The sequence below is a fragment of the Trachurus japonicus genome, chromosome 3 (assembly GCF_045865225.1).
Source record: "Trachurus japonicus isolate A0001 chromosome 3, Traja_1.0".
NCBI lineage: Eukaryota > Metazoa > Chordata > Actinopteri > Carangiformes > Carangidae > Trachurus > Trachurus japonicus.
Genome location: NC_140909.1, coordinates 558,875 through 580,000, shown reverse-complemented (window position 1 = coordinate 580,000; position 21,126 = coordinate 558,875). Strand labels below are relative to the sequence as shown.

Sequence of the window (21,126 nt, the reverse complement as noted above, 5' to 3'; positions counted from 1 at the left end):
GAGAAGAACTGTACTCTAGCACTTCTCTCCTTCCCTTTCTTTCACCCTCTCCACATCCATTTCATCCCCTTTTCCTCCCTTCTTCTTTTTTCTTCCCATCCCTCCCTCCCTCCCCCATCCTCTCTTCCTTCATCCTGTCGTCTCTCATCTTCTCCTCTTGCAAAACAAAAATCCTGTGCATTTAGCACTTGTACATAGTAAAAAAAAAAACTGAAATCCTGTGCATTTACATGTAGCAGTTGTACAGTACAGTACAAAGACAAACAGAAATCTTGTGCATTTAGTACTTGTATACAGTAAGCCTATGTAAAAATAAAGTACAAAAATATAGAAATGAGAAGTGCACAACTCAGCCACAGCATCATTTCTCTGTACTGGGTCAGGCCACAGGACTTCATCCTGAACCAGCTACAGTAGATGTGCCCTCACATCATTAGACACAAGTGTGATCAGATTGAGTTGTTGTGTTCAACCGGTGAAACTTGTGCTTTACTTGTGTTTGACTTTTGCCACCTGTGCTCAGCATTATGCAACACAGGTGCATCACAATGAAATTGTGTTGGTGAGATGTGTCTAAACAGGTGAAAAGTGCTGATGGTTTAAAGAGTGACTGGTTCAATCAGTGGGTTCAGGCAACTGAGAATTTGGTTCAGACAACAGGGTTTAGTGTTTTAGCAACTGAGAAAAACTGTAAGTGACAAGTCTTATTTTAAGTGGAAAGAGATTAGTTTTGACTAGAAATGAGACATTTTGACAAGAAATAAGACAAATATTCTTGGACAGATGTAGAGTTTTTGCAGTGCAGTGAGCAATAAACATTTATTTCTACAGCTTCATGTCCTGAGCGCTGTGTTGTGTTGTTGTATTTTTCTATGTAGTGTGTAGTGACTGCTCAGTAGTGTTTTTAATTTTGATTTGACAACATAGTTCAGTTTTGGGCACCAGATTGAACTGTTTTGAGGTGAAAGTTTGGTTTTGCAAGAAGAGTTTGAGGTTTTGTGAATGTAGCTTGAAAACTGGGGTTTGTGTTCACAGTTTAGAGAAAAGGAGAGAAGCTTTACAGAAATAATGTGTCTTAGCAATTGAGAAAAACTGTACTGTAGCACTTCTCTCCTTCCCTTTCTTTCACCCTCCCCACGTCCATTTCATCCCCTTTTCCTTACTTCTTCTTTTTTCTTCCCAGTTCATCCCTCCCCAAATGATACCAAACATAGTCTTGTCTTCTGGGCCAAACACCTGTTTTATTTCACAGTGAGAACGGAGGCGACGCAGACAGAGAAACTTCCTGAACTCATCAGAGCAACCAGTCTGTTCTCCATCTGAAGCTCCATTAAAAACACATCCATCCATCCATCCATCCATCCATCCATCCATCCATCCATCCATCCATCCATCCACACACACACACACACTCACAGACTGACGTGCACAGATGACGCAGTCGGACATCGAGGAAGGAAGGAAGACAAACGAGTGGATGCAAATAAAAGTGTAAATATTATGTTCACTGTTGAAATCAATGTATGTAAACTTGATAAAAGACATTCACTCTATTTTAATTTTAGAAATCCTGACATATAAAGCGTGTGTGTGTGTGTCTGTGTGTGTGTGTGTGTGTGTGTGTGTGTGTGTGTGTGTGTGTGTGTGTGTGATTCACGAGTCCATGAACTTGTCAGCCTTTTGTAATGAGGGTTATGAAAATCACACAACACAAACACCGGCTCTTGTTACCTTGTATCATAACACATGACACAGACATTCCCGTCAGAAGCCGATGAGCAGTTGAGTGACTCGTTGTCATGGTTACGGCTCCACTAAAGCCAGTAGCTCCGAGGAGATGAAGGAGAATCCACATGGATCCAAAAGCAGCTCTGCCCCACAAAGACTTTTATCTGGCCTTTAACTCGCCTCAGATTCATTCTGATGATGAGTCCTTTTGTCTGCTTTTTATTTTCACTAATTATCATTACTAGAGTGAGGGACAGCTGATGAGTGTGTGTGTTGGATTCACCTCTTCTTTTTTTTTAAGTGAATCTACTTTTAGAAACAAATCTTACTGTTGAATTTTAACCACGTGGTGGAAGTGGTGGAGCAGGGAACTCTTATGCACTGCAAAAACTCTACATCTTTCCAAGAATATTTGTCTTATTTCTTGTCAAAATGTCTCATTTCTAGTCAAAACTCATCTCTTTCCACTTAAAATAAGGGTTAGGGATACTTGTTTTTAGATCATTTTCACTTGTTTCAAACTAAGTAGAAAAATCTGCCAGTGAAAGCAAGTTTTTTGTGTAATAAGAAAGAAAAACTTCCTCCACTATCAGATTTTTCTACTTATTTCAAGTGAAAATCTGCTTGAAAGAAGTAAAAAGTGTCTAAAAACAAGCTGCTTTTTATGTGATGAGTCTTATTTTAAGTAGAATGAGATTTGTTTTGACTAGAAAAGAGACAAATATTCTTGGTAAGATGTTTGAGTTTTTGCAGTGTGGAAAAATCTAACATGTATGTACCAGTCTTTTCCCATGATGCAGTGTGCCTTGTGATGAAAGAGACTATGATATTAGAGTGGTCAGTTCCTGTCAACATAAATCAGCCAATAGGATCCCAGACAGATCCCAGTAACTTCACCTGTTTCCTCCTGAGGGACGAAGTCAGACCGACTGGAGATGAAGCTTCAAGTTGTAACACAGACGTTCACTCAGCTCAGTTTAGTGTAACAACAACACAGACAACACAGTCTGAGCTTCATACAGAAGCAACTGTTACAATACTAGTTTACAGTCTGTAGTTGGATGTAGTTTACAGTCTGTAGTTGGATGTAGTTTACAGTCTGTAGTTGGATGTAGTTTACAGTCTGTAGTTGGATGTAGTTTACAGTCTGTTGTAGGATGTAGTTTACAGTCTGTAGTTGGATGTAGTTTACAGTCTGTTGTAGGATGTAGTTTACAGTCTGTTGTAGGATGTAGTTTACAGTCTACTGTAGGATGTAGTTTACAGTCTGTTGTAGGATGTAGTTTACAGTCTGCTGTAGGATGTAGTTTACAGTCTGTTGTAGGATGTAGTTTACAGTCTGCTGTAGGATGTAGTTTACAGTCTGTTGTAGGATGTAGTTTACAGTCTGCTGTAGGATGTAGTTTACAGTCTGTTGTAGGATGTAGTTTACAGTCTGCTGTAGGATGTAGTTTACAGTCTGTTGTAGGATGTAGTTTACAGTCTGTAGTTGGATGTAGTTTACAGTCTGTTGTAGGATGTAGTTTACAGTCTGTTGTAGGATGTAGTTTACAGTCTACTGTAGGATGTAGTTTACAGTCTGTTGTAGGATGTAGTTTACAGTCTGCTGTAGGATGTAGTTTACAGTCTGCTGTAGGATGTAGTTTACAGTCTGTAGTTGGATGTAGTTTACAGTCTACTGTAGGATGTAGTTTACAGTCTACTGTAGGATGTAGTTTACAGTCTACTGTAGGATGTAGTTTACAGTCTGCTGTAGGATGTAGTTTACAGTCTGTAGTTGGATGTAGTTTACAGTCTGCTGTAGGATGTAGTTTACAGTCTACTGTAGGATGTAGTTTACAGTCTGTTGTAGGATGTAGTTTACAGTCTGTTGTAGGATGTAGTTTACAGTCTACTGTAGGATGTAGTTTACAGTCTGTAGTTGGATGTAGTTTACAGTCTGCTGTAGGATGTAGTTTACAGTCTACTGTAGGATGTAGTTTACAGTCTGCTGTAGGATGTAGTTTACAGTCTGCTGTAGGATGTAGTTTACAGTCTGCTGTAGGATGTAGTTTACAGTCTGTAGTTGGATGTAGTTTACAGTCTGCTGTAGGATGTAGTTTACAGTCTGCTGTAGGATGTAGTTTACAGTCTGTAGTTGGATGTAGTTTACAGTCTGCTGTAGGATGTAGTTTACAGTCTGTAGTTGGATGTAGTTTACAGTCTGCTGTAGGATGTAGTTTACAGTCTGTAGTTGGATGTAGTTTACAGTCTGCTGTAGGATGTAGTTTACAGTCTGTAGTTGGATGTAGTTTACAGTCTGCTGTAGGATGTAGTTTACAGTCTGTAGTTGGATGTAGTTTACAGTCTGCTGTAGGATGTAGTTTACAGTCTGCTGTAGGATGTAGTTTACAGTCTGCTGTAGGATGTAGTTTACAGTCTGCTGTAGGATGTAGTTTACAGTCTGTAGTTGGATGTACTTTACAGTCTGTTGTAGGATGTAGTTTACAGTCTGCTGTAGGATGTAGTTTACAGTCTGCTGTAGGATGTAGTTTACAGTCTGTTGTAGGATGTAGTTTACAGTCTAGGCTACTGTAGGATGTAGTTGGATGTAGTTTACAGTCTACTGTATAGGGGTTCTCAACTAGTCTCACTCTGGGCTCCACATGTTCCCATGGTCATTAAGTCACGACCCACTTTTATAGAATTCAAACCAAGATTATTATTTTTTTTAAGCCTTTAAAAACTCATTTAGCTCTTTATTGAGCAAAGTGCATTTCAGAGCACATGAATGAAACTGAGGAGTTACCATGACAACTGCACGGAAGTGAATAAAAAAATATCAAACTGGGTCCGTGTACGTTTCGTTAGTTTGATTTTTCCTTTAAACGGAACTGTCAGAAAACGAAAGTCAGCTGGTAATTTGGTTTTCCGTTTCAAACCAAAATCCAAAAAACCACAATTCAGGCTGGTTTTTTCGTTTTTTGGTTTTTGGTTTTAAAACGAAAAAACGAGGAAACCAAAATCAAATTACGGTAAAATTTTGATTGTCTTTTTGTTTTTGATCTTAAACAACTAGGGCTGTCAGAGTTAACGCGTTAATCGCGATGAGATTAATTTTAAAAATTAACGCGATTAAATTTTTTAATCATGGTTAATCGCGGCCCATTTTGTCCTCTGTCTGCTGGACTGGAGGACTGGAGTGTGGGACCTCCAGTCCAGTAGGTGGCGGTAAGGCACCTTCAAGTTGGTTGCTACACAAATATACACAGTCTAACATATATCCACAGCTCCATCCATTCATTTTTTGAGGCTTTGTTGTAAACAAATGCACATGGCCATGTATTGATTTTTTTGACGGCATCGGTTGTCAACAAATGCACGTGGCGATGTATTGATTTTTTGACCGCGTCTGTTGTCAACAAATGCACATGGCCAGGCAGAGACGTAGCAAAGTAAAGGGCAATTTCCACTGGATGCAATTCGTTTCAATTCTGTGTGAGTTTCATGCATCATGTGTTATGATTAGGTACTAGGCCTACTAGGTCTGGTCGAAAAGTTGTTTGTCTAGAGATTATAACACTTTGGAGTGTTGAAAGTCCAAAGCGCCATATATAATATTTTTAATAGAGATTAATCGCGAGTTAACTATGGAAAAAATGCGATTAATCGCGATTAGAAAAATTAATCGTTTGACAGCCCTATAAACAACACATTAACGCCGATGACAGACCGGAAGTGTCGGAACTTCAAAATAAAAGCCCAGTGAATTGCGTTATAGCCACAGACTGTAGATGAATGGCCTATAAAATCTTTTTTTTTCTTTGTAAATGTTGTGTTTTGAGCACAGGGGTACATTTTCACAGCTGTGCTTATTTTTACACATAGCGAAGCTGATCGTTAACTCATCATCTTCCTCATGTACTTTTCTCCTCGCTGCGCTGGGTCTCTGTCTCCATTGCGCTGTAGCTCTTAGCTTCCACTCAGTCAGATCATTTTCACAGCGGACTTCTGTGACGGCTCCACCATGTCATGAGACAAACATGCAAGAAGTAGTGCAGTTTATTGTGTTTCACCGGCGAGGAGCTGTCATTACGCGCGACCATTACGCACGGCGATTCCCCTCATCTAAGCTGCCAATAGAGTGCCCCGTGCCGGGAAGGGAGCCTGATGAAATCCCGGACTGTAGCCGAGGTCTGGGACTGGATCTCATGTGACTGAAAAGAGTAGAAAAGAACCATAAAGGGGCCGCTGCCACCTGCCAAATATGCCCGGGGTTGGAGATCTCAGGGTCGGGTTGAGTCTCTGAGAAGAGCTGGTCTATCACCCAGCCTCATGCAGCATTATTCCACAAGGTGGCGAACGTTACTGCAGCAGATCGTAATATAGCTATATTCCACAAATAACAAAACAATCAGCCGGTATTCAATTAATAGCCGGGTCTCATATAATGGCGTTCAAGCCATAAAAAAAATTAATTAATTAATTAAAAACTATCTGCCGCCGCCTGGGACAAACTGAGGAGGAAGTGTTCAGAAACTCTTAGTGGACTGTCTGTGAAGACTGACTGGAGTGAAGCTGACCTCATCACGCTGTGAAAATGCTCTGATTGACCTGGGAGCGAAGCGCTGCAGCGTGCGCAACGGACAGACCGAGGCATGTGAGGAAGATGAACCAATGATGAGCTTGGCCGCTAATGTGTAAAAAATAAACACAGTTGTGAAAATGTATCCATATGCTCAAAACACAACATTTACAAAGAAAAAAAAAAGATTGCATAGGCTATTTATAGGTTACAGTACAGTCTATGGCTATAACTCAATTCACTGGGCTTTTATTTTGAAGTTCAGACACTTCCAGGCTGTCATCGGCGTTAATGCGGGAGTGAAGCTGACCTCACCCTCTCAGAGAGGGACAGCCTGTCCGGAGCCCAGTTGGGACCGGAGACGGGCCCAGAACACGTTGTGAAAATGATCTGACTGAATGGAAGCAAAGCAAAGCGCTACAGCAGCGGAGACAGAGACCCAGCGCAGCGAGGAGAACAGTACATGAGGAAGATGAACTAATTAACGATCAGCTTGTCACTCATGTGTAAAAAATAAGCACAGCTGTGAAAATGTACCCATGTGCTCAAAACACAACATTTACAAAGAAAAAGAAAGATTTTATAGGCCATTCATCTACAGTCTGTGGCTATAACGCAATTCACTGGGCTTTGTCATCGGCGTTAATGTGTTGTTTAAGATCAAAAACAAAAAGACAATCAACATTTTACCGTAATTTGATTTTGGTTTCCTCGTTTTTTCGTTTTAAAAACAAAAAAACAATAAACAAAAAACAAAAAACCAGCCTGAATTGTGGTTTTTTGGTTTTTGGTTTGAAACGGAAAACCAAATTACCAGCTGACTTTTGTTTTCTGACAGTTCGGTTTAAAGGAAAAATCAAACTAACGAAACGTACACGGACCAAACTGCACAAAATGGAGACCAACAAAACGATATATTTGACTTCTAATGCATCTCTGCATTCAGAGCATGTTCACAAAAGTGAATAAATATCAAACTGCACAAAATAAAGACCCACAAAACAAAACCAGATTCACTGCATCAGGCCACATTAATAAGAAACTGATATCTTTGCATTCAGAGCAAATGGAGCAAATAATAAGAAAGTGAGGAGGAGCATTACAACTGCATGTGTTCACGTGTCTCATGCCTTTCAAAATAAGTTATTTTTCAAAATAAAAGACATGTCCAACATCAGATGTGCATTAAATATTATTTACTTTTTTGACCAGCTGTCCGCGACCCATCCAGAACGGGTCTAGACCCACTGCTGGGTCCTGACCCACCAAGTTGAGAACCACTGCACTGTAGGATGTAGTTTGGACATGGTTTACACTCTGCACCAACATTACTGGACAGATTTCCAGGTCCAGATAGAATCTCGTTCAGTGACGGCTGGTATCAATGGGCTAGTGGGGCTAAGCCCTCCCTGCATTACACAACAAAAGATGAGGAAAAAATATTATATATAGCCTATATTATATTCTCTAAATAACATACAAAAGATTGTTCTAAGTCTTAGTAAAATCGGAACTGGCAACAATATTAAATAGTTTCAAGAAAAACACAGGATATCTCTAAATGGGCTAATTTTAATCAGCCCCAGCTCACCGAGTCTGCTCTCATTCATTTTCCGACTGTGGATGATTGACAGGTGCCAGGTCCCGCCCTCGCCATTGACCGACTGTTTGGGCTAATTTCATTCAGCCCACAGGCCGAGCGGTTCTGACCAATCAGCAGCGGGCTGACGCAGGGTCAGTGATTGACAGGCGTCATGTCCCGCCCCCTTGGTTCACTTGTCATTGGGGCTAATTTCATTTAGCCCAACACCGCTGTTTTCAGACCAATGACAGGAACCGGAGGAAAAGTAGTGTTGTTGTGGGAGGGAGAAGACAGAAACAGCGGCGCTAGGCGCTAGCATCACAGGTAGCAGCATACTTTACTGCTCTAAACTGTCTTTGCTAACATGAACGAAGTGGAGAATCTAGTTTCTAAACTCACCGGGAGCACCAGACTTAAATGACATGGCGATGACAGACCAGAAAGGCCGTCGATATGAGCTGCATATATCGTCTTCTTTATTTATTTATTTATTTTTTAATTGAGCAATATCGTTGGGTGTGTGTGCGTGCGTGCGTGTGTGTAAGTGTTTGTGTGTGTGTGTGTGTGTGTGCGTGCGTGCGTCTGTGTGTGTGTGCGTGCGTGCGTGAGAGAGGGAGAGAGAGAGAGAGAGAGACTGTGTGTGTATGTGTGAGATAACCAGGTGAAGTTTTTTTTTGTTTTGTTTTGGACTAGACCCTTCTACTTAATGCAGTGTGTAGGCCTAGTTAGTTGCTATACTTTTGTGAGATGGGATAACCCTAACTTTTAGCTGTGTTAACCATTTAATGGGTATAATTTATTTATTAGCCCACCCAACTAATTTGACCACCAGCCGCCACTGATCTCGTTTACATTCACTTTCAAAACAATAAAATATAACGCTACATGAATACTTGGACATTTTCATGTGAAAACACATCGTAGTAAGTAATGAAACGTTCTGTAGAAATGATTTAGTCTCGTTAGCATCATCGTGGCTAGGTCTGGCTAACGGAGATATTGATGCCAGAGTCATTTAGTGCCCCATTAGCCCCATGAAGCCCCATGAACGGCTCTGTTCATGGAGTTAATACAAACCTCACTCATGTTATTATCATTGCACCCTGCTGTTTGACCCCCCCATGCACACACACACACACACACACACACACACACAGCCATCACCTTTTATGATGAGATTAGAATGTGCTGCACCTAGATGAACCATGGCATTTTATTAGCACGCGAGTTGTAAGAAGAATGTTTTGCAGGGTTTTAACATGTTATTATGGTAAAAGAAGCTGCAGTCCAGCTGTACTATGGCTGCAGAAACACACACACACACACACACACACACACACACACACACACACACACGGGACAAAGAGGCAGAGCAGCACAGACACGGAGTAATAACTCATCTGGAACTGTTTTCTGTCGAAGAGGAAAGCGACGGTGGTTCTGAAGAAGGTTGTGACACAGTGTTATCTGATGTGTTTCATTTCAGATAATTCTCCTCAGATAACTCACAGCTGCTCACAGTCATTATGAGACCAGTGCTGATACACTGCAAAAACTCTAAATCTTACCAAGAATATTTGTCTTATTTCTAGTCAAAATAAATCTCATTCTACTTAAAATAAGACTCATCACATAAAAAGCAGCTTGTTTTTAGACACTTTTTACTTCTTTCAAGCAGATTTTCACTTGAAATAAGTAGAAAAATCTGATAGTGGAGCAAGTTTTTCTTTCTTATTACAAACACTAAAAACCTGCTTTCACTGGCAGATTTTTCTACTTATTTCAAGTGAAAATTAGTTTGAAACAAGTGAAAATGATCTAAAAACAAGTTCATTTTTAGGTGATGAGTCTTATTTTAAGTGGAAAGAGATTAGTTTTGACTAGAAATGAGACATTTGGACAAGAAATAAGACAAATATTCTTGGAAAGATGTTGAGTTTTTGCAGTGTATGGCTCTTTACATTGCAGTGGTAGGTGAGACTGCTTATATCATCACCGTGCAGCAACAGGCCTCTTGTCCTACGGAGGAGCTGCTCAACAGCAAATGAAAATGTTTCTTCTTCATACATGTTAAATTATAACTCTGATGCTCCTATTTAACCCGTCCACTCGTTTTAGAACGTCTTTGTCCTTTAAAGCCTCTAAGGCCGAGGGTGTTTTCACAAGTAAGGCGCTGCTTTTTCTGATACATGAACAGATACGGTGAGCAGCTAAAGACCGTGATCCCTAACAGCTGTTCCTGCATTAGCTGGGATCAACATATTATTCCCCCGACAGCGAAGCACAACTCTGCTTCACATTCTCTGACTGGGCCGATTCCACCGAGCGGCTCTAACGCGCTGCATCTGCCTCACACAGCAACGGATCGATGCCTCTGACACCTCACCCTGGTCACAGCTAATGAAAGAAGATCCTCATGTTTACACAACCTCACAACACCAGACTCAATCTGAGTCGGATTTGTTTTCTCGTCTTTAAGCCGTGAGCATCTGGAGCTCTGGAGGAACCAGTGATGGACATGAGCCGAGGACATGTATAGATACACACTAAAAACAGTTGAGTTAAAAAATAACCCAATTTTAATCCAACTGCTGGTTCAAATAAGGACAAACCCCTTTTTTGGGTTAATTTTGGGTAATTCTTATTTTTTCTTTTTCTCTTAACCCATTGGGTTAAAATAACCCAAAAAAGGGGTTTGTCCTTCTTCAAACCAGCAGTTGGGTTAAAATTGTTTTTTTTTTTAACCCAACAGTTTGGTTGTTAAAAACTACAGAGAGAGCTCCAAACTTTTCTAAATTGAAAAGTGGTTAAGTGGTCCTTTAAGTACAAAGGTAAGGTAAGGTAAGTAAGGTAAAGGTACTTTATTAGTCACATATACAGCTAGTACAGTGAAATTCTTTCTCTGCATTTAACCCATCCCTGAGGAGCAGACAATTACTTATCATTAGTACCTCTTCAAAAGAGAAAGAAAACTTTCTTGATTGATTATCTTGTGTTTTAATATAAACCTATTAAAAGTAAACTCTTGTAAAAAAAAAAATTAAATTAAAAAAAAATCCAATTACTTGAACAACCCAGGAATTGGGTTAAATTCATATAGCCTATAACCCTGAAAATGGGTTACACTCTGGAAAAATAACCCAAAAATTTAACCCAACACCAATAACTCAGAAATTGGGTTACAGAGATAACCCAACATTTTTTTTTGTGTACACTGCAAAAGCTCAAAATCTTTCCAAGAATATTTGTCTTATTTCTTGTCCAAATGTCTCATTTCTAGTCAAAACTAATCTCTTTCTACTTAAAATAAGACTCATCACCTAAAAATTAACTTGTTTTAAGATCATTTTAATTTATTTCAAACTAATTTTCACTTGCAATTAGTAGAAAAATCAGCAGCTTTTTTGTGCTTGTAATAAGAAAGAAAAACTTGCTCCTCTATCAGATTTTTCTACTTATTTCAAGTGAAAATCTGCTTGAAAGAAGTAAAAAGTGTCTAAAAACAAGCTGCTTTTAATGTGATGAGTCTTATTTTAAGTAGAATGAGATTTGTTTTTACTAGAAATAAGACAAATATCCTTGGTAAGATATTGAGTTTTTATAGAGTAGCTATACGTCACAAACACATCACAGGGCCGGGTCGTTCTTCTTTAGGTGATCTAATGTGAGCAACACAAGCTGGACTGTACTCGGTGTTAAAGGGATACTTCACCCAAAATCGATAATCCACCAGTCATCTCTTCACCGTCATGCCAAGGAAGGGTCTGGAGAACTTCCAGAGTCATCAAAACTCTTTAGGAGTTCCAGGGGGGGTCCGGCTGGCGACGGGTTTTCATATAATGAAAAAAACAGACATCACATTAATGTTTTTCAACAACTTTTCCATGTCTTGGCTTCAGGACACTTGGGTCAGTAGGACGAGCAGTATGGAGGTATCTGGATGTTTCATAGTGTGTGTTTTGGACCAATCAGAAGTGAACTCTATCCACCACCATTATATGAAAACCTGTCACCAGCCGGACCCCCCCGGAACTCCTAAAGAGTTCTGATTGATTGATTGATTGATTGATTGATTGATTGATTGATTGATTGATTGATTGATTGATTGATTGATTGATTGATTGATTGATTGATCGATTGATTTTATTTGACACTTTCTTATAAAACATGATGCATTACTGCAGCAAAGTTAAAACAGAAGGTCGGGATAAGACAATAAAGCCACAGGGCCCATTTCCATCGTGGTCCCTACACCACAATAAGAGATTTACATACATATTACATAGTACATACGTACATACATACTTACACACGTACATGCATACATATACAGCAAATGAACTATGATTGGTGTCTGAGCCATTTTTTCAGTTCTTTTTTAAACCCTACACTGCAAAAACTCAAAATCTTACCAAGAATATTTGTTTTATTTCTAGTCAAAACAAATCTCATTCTACTTAAAATAAGACTCATCACATTAAAAGTAGCTTGTTTTTAGACACTTTTTACTTCTTTCAAGCAGATTTTCACTTGAAATAAGTAGAAAAATCTGATAGTGGAGCAAGTTTTTCTTTCTTATTACAAACACAAAAAACTTGCTTTCACTGGCAGATTTTTCTACTTATTTCAAGTGAAAATTAGTTTGAAACAAGTGAAAATGATCTAAAAACAAGTTGATTTTTAGGTGCTGAGTCTTATTTTAAGTGGAAAGAGATTAGTTTTGACTAGAAATGAGACATTTTCACAAGAAAGACAAATATTCTTGGAAAGATTTTGAGTTTTTGCAGTGTACTGTTCTGCTAACAGACTTAAGAGTTCTGGGTAAGCGCGATTCCACAAGATGGTTCCAACGTACAAAAAAGATTCTTTTCCCACATTACCCCATAGTCTTGGGGGCACAATATCATCTGTCAAACTGCCCCTGGTAGAGTGTGTATATATGGACTCTGAAAGTTCTCCAGACGCTTCCTTGGCATGACGGGGAGGAGATGATTGGTGAATTATTGATTTTGGGTGAAGTATCTCGTTTAACAGAGCTGAGAAGATTTTCAACTCTGGTCTGATCGGTGTAAAAAAAAACAGAAAAAAAACAGTCCATAGTAAATAAATGGGAAAATAAAGTGAATGTTATTTATTCGCTGACAGTTTTGATGGAAATACGACTTCTAATCTCATTTGGTTCAATAAAAGCGATGGTCTGGCTCAGCTGGATGATGAGGCACATATTTCACTGAGAGGAGGTGAAAGTGGCTCTGAGGCGTGAAAAGAGCAGAATTCCACATGAATTTAGTTTTTTATTTCAGATCTGTTTCCACTGAACTTTACGCTTTTGACTTTTTGATTTAGGACTGCAGGTTACGACAAGCAAGTGTGTGTTTGTGTGTGTTTGTAAGCTCTAGTTATTTATAGACGGAGCTAATGTTGTGAGGCTCCATCTCTAGAGATCCCCAATTATGATGGAATTTAGAAAGCAACAGTCTAAGAATAGTTTGACCTTATACACAGCATCCATCTCCAAGTATAATGCAGTCACATCACTAGAAAACAGTCTCAACACACACACACACACACACACTCTCTCCAGGAATGCTTTTAGAGCGTGACGCTGTGTGTAGGCAGATGTCTCGGCATTAATAGTGGAAACTAAACTATAATAAATTCTGTTTTCATGTGTTAATCGTTTCCAAGAGGTTCTTTTAGATACGACAGAGTGATGAATCACGCGGCGCAGCGATGCGTGACCTGCACCACGACAACATTTATAATAAAACTACAAACCACTGAGCTTCATTCAGAAGAATAAACCAGTAAAACGATGTCTCATCTCTACGACGGCCAATAAAACGGTTGAGTGGAAACCATTACAAGCCTCATAAAGAAGGAGACTTTACCCAGAGCGACGGAGCGACAGAGCGAAGCCGAGGCTGCATCCAGAGCTCCATGCACACTAAAAACAGTTGGGTTAAAAAATAACCCAATTTTAACCCAACTGCTGGTTCAAATAAGGACAAACCCCTTTTTTGGGGTTAATTTTAACCCAACAGGTTGGGTTATTCTTTTTTTTCTTTTTCTCTTAACCCACACTGCAAAAACTCAAAATCTTACCAAGAATATTTGTCTTATTTCTATAGTCAAAACAAATCAACTTATACTCAAAATTAGACTTGTCACATTAAAAAGCAGCTTGTTTTTAGACACGTTTTACTTCTTTCCAGCATATTTTCACTTGAAATAAGTAGATATAAGATATAAGTTTGGCAGATTTTGCTACTTATTTCAAGTGAAAATTTGTTTGAAACAAGTTAAAATTATCTATTAACAAGTTAATTTTTAGGTGATGAGTCTTATTTTAAGTGGAAAGAGTTTAGTTTTGACTAGAAATTATACATTTTGACAAGAAATAAGACAAATATTCTTGGAAAGATTTTGACTTTTTGCAGTGCATTGGGTTAAAATAACCCAAAAAAGGGGTTTGTCCTTCTTCAAACCAGCAGTTGGGTTAAAATTAGGGTTGTTTTTTTTAACCCAACAGTTTGGTTGTTAAAAACTACAGAGAGAGCTCCAAACTTTTCTACCAAGTGACACCACTGTCACAGAAATGAATGGCAGTGGTGTCACTGGTTAACAAGTTTGGAGCGCTCCCTGTGGTTAAGTGGTCCTCCAAGTACAATTACTTATCATTAGTACCTCTTCAAAAGAGAAAGAAAACTTTCTTGATTGATTATCTTATGTTTTAATATAAACCTATTAAAAGTAAACTCTTGTAAAAAAAAAAAAAAAAAAAAAAAATCCAATTACTTGAACAACCCAGGAATTGGGTTAAATTCATATAGCCTATAACCCTGAAAATGGGTTACACTCTGGAAAAATAACCTAAAAATTTAACCCAACACCAAAAACTCAGAAATTGGGTTACAGAGATAACCCAACATTTTTTAGTGTGTGTGAGCTGCGTGTTTCTCTGCAATCATCTAAAGCCTCAGAAAACCTCCACTCGGCTGCATCCAACATCACACTGAACACCGAGCATCAGTTAGAAGGAGCTGTAGGATCCAAGAGATCTTTATGTGCCCAGTTGAGGGCTGGATTCTCCCTCTGGCAGTAGAAGTAGGAAGGTTTAACTCAGTACCTGAGGATGAAAGACTCTGCACATTATGTAATTTAAATGTAATTGAGGATGAACTGCATCTTGTGTTTCATTGTCCGTTATATGACAAAGCCAGAACAGGAAGTTTTTGTTTCAGAAAATGCAAAATGTGAAACCTGAGTTGTTTTGGGTTGATGAAGATGATGAGGTAAAGTTGGAATGGTTCTTCAGAAAAGAAGTCTTTACTAGAGCTACTTTCATAAAAAGTGAATTATTGATGTGAATTCCATGTGGTTTTTGTTTTGTCTGTGCTCTGATGATTTTGTTTGTTATCTAAATATGATAATGTGTCTTGTAAGCCCTGATAGGCTGGGCGCCTTATTGGTGCACGACACGTAAGTGGCCGTGGCCCCGAAGATGTGGAACGTGCTCCCACTGGAGCTAAGGTTTGCCCAGTCGGCAGACTGTTTCAAGGGTCAACTGAAGACTTTTTTGTTTAAAAGGGCTTTTGGGTGTTAGGTGTTGTGGGATGTGACTCACCTCTCATTTAACATTGTTTTGACTCGACCCCCTCGGGTCGATCAAGTGCCACTTGATGTTCTCCTGTGTTTTCTTCTGTGCTGTTCCTATGTAATATGCACAGTACTTTCTATATTTTATTGCGTATTGTTATGTAGCTACTGTATGATGGCTTTTATCTACGCTGTGAAGCACTCTGTGTATTCGTACTGAGAAGGGTGCTATATAAATAAAGTACTTACTTACATAAATATAAATTCAAAATTCAATTGTAGGACGTTGGGCGCTGCTGAGCTTCACAGAGACAGAGATAAACAGAGCAGCAGCTTAAAGAGTCTGAGTCACGTTAAAGAGTCTGAGTCACGCAGTCTTTGCTGCCTCACGGCCGCTGCACTTCCTCCAGAGGACTTTGATCCTCCGACGGCAGCACGCAGCCATGCAGCCCATAAAAGCAAACTACACACACACACATCAATGCACAAGATTCACATAGAAGTCATTTGTGATAACGCAGCACACTGTGTCGGCCGAGGACACGAGAAGTTTAACTGAACTGTGGCAATAACATGACCCACAATTTCACTTTTATTACACTAAGTAATAAAACTACCTTTAATAATATGACTACTACTAATAACTACTACTAATAATGACTATTATTATTATTATTATTATCATATCATTATTCCTGTTAAGACAGAAACAAAGTGAATCTAAATAAATGTGTTTATCATCTTTGACATTAATAGTTGTAGTTGGAGAATTTAGAGTTTGACATCGTTCACATTGACGAGGCCAAACTAGTGATGTCACGATTAAAAGTTTGGTAACACTTTATTTGACTCCTATCTCTATAATGCATTATAGAGATATTTATAATGCGTTATAGAGATAGGTGTCAAATAAAGTGTTAGCATAAGTTTTCTTGTTACGATTATTGTCAGAGAAATAATCTCAGTAGCCTATTACGATTTTCACGATTATTATAGGCTACATTAATTAATTTCACAAACAAACAAATATACTCAAACATTTGTTAGAGACGACAATAAATTATTAACTATATTATTTTGTGTAAATAATTAGTAATGAAATTATATTTTAAGCTTATTTTAATCTGTTTTTTTTATTACAAATGACACGCTAACATTTACATTCCCACCAATTCAATGTTACATCAGGAAAATTAACTTAATTAAACCAGTATCTGTGCATTTACCTTTATTCTGGCGATTATTTGCCAACATGGTTCCAACATTATCTTTTTCGGGAAAGTGGCGGTATTTAGGAATCGTGATGATTAATTAACACGGAGGTTTATTGTGAAAACCAGTCACCATGACGATGCTCCTACGGTCCAAACGTCTCTCAAGAACAAAGAAGAGATTAATGAAACAAGAGTTGATCCTCATCGTGTCAGGTCAACGACGCCGTCTTTAACCTCTGACCGTGTAAAACTCTGCAGCGCTCCTTTAACTGCTGCCATCAGCTCCTCCACTGGTTTCCATGGAGACGAAGACATGTCTTCCTCCATTACCACTGAAACCTCACATTTAAAACCTCACGCAGAAAACCCTGCACTGCAAAAACTCAAATACCTTACCAAGAATATTTGTCTTATTTCTAGTCAAAACAAATCTCATTCTACTTAAAATCAGACTCATCACATTAAAAGCAGCTTGTTTTTAGACACTTTTTACTTCTTTTAACCAGATTTTCATTTGAAATAAGTGGAAAAAAAGAAAAACTTGCTTTCACTGGCAGATTTTTCTACTTATTTCAAGTGAAAATTAGTTTGAAACAAGTGAGAATGATCTAAAAACAAGTTAATTTTTAGGTGATGAGTCTTATTCTAAGTGGAAAGAGATTAGTTTTGACTAGAAATGAGACATTTTGACAAGAAATAAGACAAATGTTCTTGGAAAGATGTAGAGTTTTTGCAGTGTAGTGATTCAAATGTGACAAACAGATGAACTCAGTCGTCAGCACAAGCTTCTTCATCTTAGATCCATCGCTAAACTCAACTCATTTCTGTCAGTTAAAGGTACAGTGTGTAAAATGAGGGGAAAACAGTGGCATCTAGCCTTCTGATTCTATTATTTATCTATTAAATTCATTGTATTGTTTATTTATGAACGTGAAACTCTTGAAACGTGCTCTCTGGTTGGCTGGATTTTCCATCCCTATACAAACATGGCGGCGCAAGATGGCGACGCTCTCTAAAGCCAGACCCTTACTATATGTAGATATAAAAGAAGAATTATAAGGCTGCGAAAACCAAACAGATTTCATTTTATAGCGATTATCCCCTTATACAAATATATTCATTGGTAGTAGCTATATTCAGATTTTGCCAATAAACCTTGACAAATATTACACACTGGACCTTTAAAGATTTAGAAACTTTGGTTCATGCTTTAATTTCCTCCCGACTCGACTATTGTAATTCTCTCTATTCTGGAATCAGCCAATTAAATCAGCCCTATCCCGTTGCAGTTGCAGTTAATCCAAAATGCAGCAGCAAGACTCATGAAGGATGAAGAACCAGAGCCTCAACAAGAGGTGATTGTAATGTACCGAGGCGTAGAACAACATGTTGTCAAATGGTTGTTTCTGTAAGAGGAACACAGTCCTACTGCTTACTCTTTAAAAAAAATCTCAAACATTGGTTAAAAACAAATCAGACATGTACTCATATATCTTAAATACTGTTTAATCTGATGTCTGTTCTGGGGCATGTATGGTATATTGTTCTTTAACTGTGGGTTAAAATTGTCTGTTCTTATTTTGTTTGTCTGCATCTGTTCTGCCTTGATATTGTCTGTCTGTGCTCTGTCTTGTAGGCTAATTGTCCATTGTATGACTTGTCATCACAAGGTTTTAAAGTCTTCTGTGTTTATGTAATTCTGAAATTTAGCAGTTGTGCTAAGTCCGGCACATTTACACTGATGCTTAATGCGTCAGTGTTGATGAATGTGCACTGTCCCAATTCAATAAATAAAGAAATGAAATGAAATGAAAAGAAATGAAATGAAAGACTCATCCCATCTCTGCTGTACTGGCCACACTCCACTGGTTACCTGTTAAACAGCTGTAGGACTGACTTAAAGAGACTTTTATCTGTTTTTAAAGCTCTGCATGGACGAGCACCAGACCTCTACTCCACCGACACGTCACTGCTGTTCATCCCACTTAGACCAAACTAACAACAAGAGGTGACAGAGCTTTTTCACTCACTGGTCCCAAACTATGGAACAGTCTCTAACCCAAACTATGGACTAGTCTCCCTAATCGTTACCCTTCATGACGTCTTTAAAACTCAGCTAAAAACGTACTCACTGCAAAAACTCAAAATCTTTCCAAGAATATATGTCTTATTTCTTGTCAAAATTTCTAATTTCAATCTCTTTCCACATAAAATAAGACTCATCACCTAAAAATTTACTTGTTTTTAGATCATTTTCACTTGTTTCAAACTAATTTTCACTTGAAATAAGTAGAAAACAGTTTTTTTATGCTTGTAATAAGAAAGAAAAACTTGCTCCACTATCAGATTTTTCTACTTATTTCAAGTGAAAATCTGCTTGAAAGAAGTAGAAAGTGTCTAAAAACAAGCTGCTTTTTATGTGATGAGTCTTATTTTATGTATGATTAGATTTGTTTTGACTAGAAATGACATTTTGACTAGAGATAAGACAAATATTCTTGGTAAGATTTTGAGTTTTTGCAGTGTTGCAGAATCTCTTCTCTTTGGCTTTTAGTTCAGTGTGTCATGACTTTCTTTTCTCTCTCTCTCTCTGTCTGCGTTGTTTGAATTTGAATATTGTAAGTAAAGCACTTTGCCCAACATCTGTTGTTTTAAAATAAAGCTGACTTGACTTGAGGTGCTGTCGGACCGTTCAGCTTCTTGCATGGTCACATGACTCTGTTTTCAACCTGCTTCTATGTGATCTCTGAGGAACAAACAGTGAAAAAGTCAAATGACCTGTAACTATAAGTAAAGTAAGCGACTGCTCTGGCGCTCTGAGCTGAAACTGTCCAGAGTCACTCACCTGAAGGATCCTCGTGTCCTCAAATCTTTCCACACCTGTGATAAACAGAGATATCCAAAATCCTCATCTGTAAAAACTTCTGGCTTTAATATGTCAACAAAATAAAATAAGAATTTTGAAAGTAGCTTCATCCATTGTTCAGATTTCTGTTCTGGAAATATAGCCCTATGCAAATTAGCGCATATTTAATTATATATGGCCTCATTTACATATTTAAACATAAATTTTGACATACAACAATTAATTGTCTTAATGTGAGTGATACATTTGGGAAGTTTCATGGTGATACACTGCAAAAACTCAAAATCTTACCGAGAATATTTTGTCTTATTTCTAGTCAAAACAAATCTCATTATACCTAAAATAAGACTCATCACATAAAAAGTAGCTTGTTTTTAGACATTTAAAAAAATAAAATAATTTCAAGTCCAATTTCACTTGAAATAAGTAGAAAAATCTGATAGTGGAGCAAGTTTTTCTTTCTTGTTACAAGCACAAAAAACTTTTTCTACTTATTTCAAGTGAAAATTAGTTTGAAACGAGTGAAAATGATCTAAAAACAAGTTGATTTTTAGGTGATGAGTCTTATTTTAAGTGGAAAGAGATTAGTTTTGACTAGAAATGAGACATTTTGACAAGAAATAAGACAAATATTCTTGTAAAGACTTTGAGTTTTTACAGTGTATCTGTTAGTTAAACAATTATTATCTTGCACTGCAAAAACTCAAAATCTTTCCAAGAATATTTGTCTTATTTCTTGTCAAAATGTCTCATTTCTAGTCAAAACTAATCTCTTTCCACTTAAAATAAGACTCATCACCTAAAAATCAACTTGTTTTTAGATCATTTTCACTTGTTTCAAACTAATTTTCACTTGAAATAAGTAGAAAAATCTGCCAGTGAAAGCAGGTTTTTTGTGTTTGTAATAAGAAAGAAAAACTTGCTCCACTATCAGATTTTTCTACTTATTTCAAATGAAAATAGTCTTGAAAGAAGTAAAAAGTGTCTAAAAACAAGCTGCTTTTTAATGTATAACTATGCATGTATATGTATAAATATACATATTTTAGGTATAATGAGATTTGTTTTGACTAGAAATGAGACAAATATTCTTGTAAAGACTTTGAGTTTTTGCAGTGTAGTTGTTAGTTAAACAGTTATTACCTATAAGTACAGTAACTGTTTCCAACATGGCGGCTGATAGAAGGGACAGATGAACGTGGTGATGAGCTGTTTCTTTACGACGGCGGCTGCAGAGATGAGAGGAGCTGTGCTCGTCGCCCCCCCGGGGGAGCGTCGTAGAAACTTTTGAAGTGTGGAGTCCGGGGAAGGGAAAGGTATGTAAGGCAGTAAATTGTGACTTTAAATACAAACAGGAAAAGTGAAGGAGTGCGTGACCCCTGACGCCCATGCAGACCACGACTCGTCTTGTGTTTTTCTCCCGGTGGGATGGATGGATACCTGTCGGCCGTAACTCACCACTTCCACTGCTGCACCCAATCAGAAGGCGGCTTTGAAGTTTCTTTAACTCCAGTCAATAAATCCACACCAACGATTCAGTCACAGCCGCTAAGTAAAGCCACTAATTAATTGT

The 21,126-nt window shown here is 38.1% G+C and overlaps 1 pseudogene; it reads left to right on the top strand.

The window, feature by feature from the left end:
• LOC146989366 (uncharacterized) overlaps positions 1–4,235 on the top strand; it is a 25,106-nt pseudogene extending 20,871 nt beyond the window's left edge.
• The last annotated feature ends 16,891 nt before the right edge of the window (positions 4,236–21,126 follow it).